Here is a 4,761-nt window from a genome sequence, read left to right as displayed (position 1 = left end):
TTTTGCTCCAAAACTAAGACCGATGGAAAGTCCTACAGCTTTGTCCACAGATGCAGATCCTAACAAAGTTTTTCCTATTCTGTTTGGTCTTTCGTCCACATGCAAAATCGTTTTTAGGTCACTGAAACTTTTGGAGAACTGCCTCAAGGTTGAAGATTTGTAGAAAACTCTGTCTGTCTGCGTGTACAGAGGAAACCTTTTAATTTATTTTTCTTAACATCATCGTTTGCTTACTTATTTCATGCAGGAAAAGTCGACGAATGGTAGAAAAAAGGACCAAAACAAGTGCCAGTTTTAAGCCTGCTTGCAGTGCATGTGTCCACATAATGTACAGCCAATCTCCCACTTCAAATGGGGAGCATGGCATTGGTCCGACCTCCCATTAGTCCGACTAATCTGTAGTCCCCAAACCCTAACCCTAACCGTAACAGTAACCCTAACCCTAATGGGAGGTCGAACCAATGGGCAATTGGTCTGACTAATGGGAGGTTGGACAAATGGGCAGTTCCCCTTCAAATGGCGACAAGAGGTATCAGATGGAGCTTTCTTGCATTTTGCTCACTTTGTATACCAGAGTAAAAATTACAAGAAAGTTTCAAGGTTGGATAATGCCTTAGTCTTGGTTTAGTGCTTGACATCGCTCATGGCAAAGCCATTATATTAGAGCTGGTTGTGGATGACATATGTGAATATATATATATATATATATATATATATATATATATATATACATATATATATATATATATATATATATATATATATACATGCAATCAATGTGCAAGGCAGTTGTTTTTTTAATAAAGAAATCCCAATGTATATATATATATGTATATATATATATATATATATATATATATATATATACATATATATATATATATATATATGTATATATACAACCAAGGCTAAAACGTACAAACATCGCTTTCATTTCTCTTTTTCATTTAAAGTCAGATCACATGTCAATACTTGAGCGAGTGAGTCAGTGGGTGAGCGAGTGAGTGAGTGAGTGTGCATTGATCGGGCCGCTCCATCCACTCATCCGTGCGCTCGTATTGTCAGAATGCTGCTGCAGATCGCCTCATATCATTAATCAATTATTCACCAGTAGCCTGTTAATGTTTAATGAGTGAGGCTGCTGCGGTCAATTACTAATGAATTGTGGTCGTGGTGAGAGAGCTCAGAGGAGAGGCCTGATCGGATGCTAAACACACACCGTTTGGTTGCGCACGCATGTGTACGTGTGTGCGGTGCGCGCGCACGCAAAAACAGGCCCCACCTCCAGTGCTTTTGGATTTGCATGCATTGATTCAATGAAAGAGTGACACAGCGAGACTGCTTTGGGTTTCCGGTGGGTCTATCCAGATTTTGTTTTTTGTTTTTTGTCTCCACGTAGCCAAAGGTCATCGTGTTTGTCATCACTCTCTTATGCTAAGTGTGATACATGCGCGAGGAAGAAGATCCCAGAAAACGTTAGCTTTTCTCCGCAATGCATTAACGCAGCGCAAAAACTTTGCTTTGTAAAAATCCTGACGAATGACATAGTTTTGGAGCACAAATGTATTTTAAAGCTAAAACGACGCGGATGAATGAATTGCGTCGGAAAAACAAAGAACACTGTGGTCCAGTAAAAGGATGGCGGGGGAGGTGGGGGGGGAGGGGGGGGTGGGGGAGTCGTGCAATTTTCGTCACCCTGACAAATGAAGTTGGGTGCGAATCCCCGCCGGACGAGGCGAGGTTGAGTCACTGCTCAATAACAAGTTTTTTGTTTTTTTTTTGCACACGCACACATCCGTCCGCGTGCGTTTGTTATACTGCCGGGCAGATGAGAACAAGACAGGTCAGCGCACGTCTGGTGAAGTGTGCAGCCCGCAGTCTGTTGGCCCATGCCTCCGTAACCAAGATAATTAGATTGCAGCCCCCCTGTAAGGAGCCATAAACGGCCCAAAACAACGTCACAAACCATATGATGCTCACAGGCGTGGACGCACACGCACGCGGGAGCACAATGGAACTCGCGCTCGTGATGAGGCCAGCGCAAATTAGACGGATCCACTTCAACAAATTGAATAGTGCCGCCCATTTGTGGAGTGCTGAACCATCGCAGTTCAAGGATAACTGGGTTTTTCACACCTTTGCATAGAAACAGAGGTGGGTAGAGTGCACAGAAATTGTTCTCAAGCAAGTTACTTCAGAATAATCTCACTCAATAGGAATAAAAAGCAGTCAGCCGAACAATTACTCGAGTAAAAGTAAAAACTACTTTGCGAAGTTGCAGCTAAAAACAAAAATATTAGGTCTGTCATCATTAACGCATTAATCGCGATTAGTTAAATACAATCCATAACGCGTTGAGTTTTTTAAATTGCATTTCAAACGTAAGACCGGGCTCACACCGGAGGCAGAAGCGCCATGGAATGAAGCTAGCTTCCTTTCGGCGCCCTTAATTATCAATGGTGTTGTGTGCGAGCAGTGAGCGATCCGCGGCAAGCTGGACAGGAAGTCACTCGAAGAAACGCGAGAAAATCCAGTAAATTTTCAAAATAAAAGCTATTTTCAAAATGAACTACTGCTACAGACAAATGCGATCAGATTTGTGTACGTTACATTTGGCAGCATCTAAACAGTGAGAGAGAGAGATGAAAAAAGACAAATACACACAGCACGCACACACGCACACACGCACACGAAAGAGAGCATCAGAGTGGGCTAGCTACGGGGCAGGGAGTGGGGTTTTGGGTGTATAAACACAAAAACAAACAGGGAAAGAGCGAGAGAGAGGCAGAGAGGAGTTGTTGTCAAGTCAAGATGGACGATGTGGAATTGATTTTGATGAAAAAAATAGCTTTGGATGGGAGTAAACAACAGCTGAGCAAAAGCGCTTGTCGACCCACGCGGAAATGCGCATTGAAACTGCTTTGAAATGCAAAATAACAGAATTGTACACATGCAATTCAAACCACGATTAATCGCAGTTAACTATGAAGATTCTGCGATTAATTGTGATTAAAAAAATTTATTGTTTGACAGCCCAAAAAAATATAAAACAATTTTTGGGTAGATTCGACCAGCAGTGGATAAAATAAGAGCTTAAACAAAAATGAATCAATTTAATCTTTTCAAAACAACTTAAAATATAATTCAGGTAAACTCAAGTACTTCCTATCAATAAAGAGGCTGCGACACTGAGTTTCACACTTCACTGACGTCTCCCTACTTTTGACATGACAACTTCAGGGCCTCCCCTCCGAAGACAAAGCCAGCCGGGAACTCGGATAAAGCACGCACGACAAACCCCTGCATTAGAGGCGGTCTCGACTTGGCCGCGCCACAAATGGCCAAAGTGACCCTAGCAAATGGAAGCCGGTGGCTGCAACTCTCCCCGCTGTCTGACCGACACTATGGGCACACTTCGCTGCGCACTCACTCCTCCCTGCGAGGCTCCATCCATCACGGGGGCCAAGACAGGACAGGAGACCATGGGAAATGAAGCGTGGCTAATTCTATTAGCGTGGGGACACAAACAATCTGTGGGGAATCAAAGACGAAGGAAACACAATCCCAGCGGAGCCACTTCCTGCTGCGTGAGCCGGAGTGCTGAAGCAAAACGTCGAATTCCTGCACACGGACGAGCCTTCAAAACACACCAGGCCAAAACAAGACCCTAGTAAGAGGTACGCTAATATTATCAGCCCAGCTCCCATCAATCGGTCAGATTTCCCTTTTATCCTTGAACCTCTCTTCTTCTTCTTCTTCTTCTTCTTCTTCTTTTTTTTTTACTTTCCGTCCCCCTCTATCTCTCATTCATTTATTCCCTCTTTCATTCTTTCTGCTCCTTGCCTGCGCTGCGGCCCGGTCCGCCGGCTTCGGCGTGACACAAAGCTCTCTCGCTGAGGGACCCTTATGGGACAAAGCTGGCTTTCTGGACTTTCTGCATATATGCATGCCATGCGGACAATGAGGCCTTTATGTGTGCAGCCAGCATCTCTGGGCCCGAGCAGCAGGGACGAGCGACGACAAAAAAGTCAGGGAAAGCTGTGACTGACACTGTGGACGCTAGAGTGTGTGTGTGTGTGTGTGTGTGTGTGTGTGTGTGTGTGTGTGTGTGTGTGTGTGTGAGAGAGAGAGAGAGTCTCTCTCCCTCTCTCCGTGTGTTTGTGTGTGTGTGGGCACGGTTTCCATCTCGCAGCCGTGCACGCATGTGTGTCAGGGGGTTGGTGTGAAGTGGATGCTCTTACCCTTACATCATCAGTCAACTAATCAATCTCTGCCCATCCGAGAGCAGCCGGCTTCTCCTCAGAGACGCTTGTCGTGCGCCATATGGTGCCACACATTAGATACGTGGAGAACATACAAGCTCGTCGTCAAAAAAATAAATAAAAAATAGAGGAGGAAGAAGAAGAAGAAGAAGAAGAAGAAGAAGCTGCGACTATCGGCATGCATCTGCATAAAGAAAAGAAAGGTGTGTGTGTGTGTGGGGGGGGGGGGGGGGGGTGACGCGAGGCGGCCCGAGGCTGCAATCAGAACGCCGCCGCGAGCGCGCCCTCAGACACCGAACCCCCGCGCCCCTCGAACTAAACTTTTACCACAAATCAGATGGAGTGCGCGCGCGCGAGAGAGAGAGAGAGCTCAGTGCGCGAGCGGCTCGGTGCGTGCGTGTTTATGTTGATCAGAGGGAGTGAGGGAGGGAGAGGGAGAGAAAGCTCTGTGACTCAATCATGCGTGAAGAGGATTTTCTGTTCAATGGGAGCGGCGCAC

This window comes from Nelusetta ayraudi, unplaced genomic scaffold, assembly GCF_046127955.1.
Source record: "Nelusetta ayraudi isolate G7.1 ecotype Tasmania unplaced genomic scaffold, CSIRO-AGI_Nayr_v1 ptg000026l, whole genome shotgun sequence".
Taxonomy (NCBI): Eukaryota; Metazoa; Chordata; class Actinopteri; order Tetraodontiformes; family Monacanthidae; genus Nelusetta; species Nelusetta ayraudi.
The sequence above is the reverse complement of the archived record's forward strand: the minus strand, read 5'-3'. Positions refer to the sequence as shown.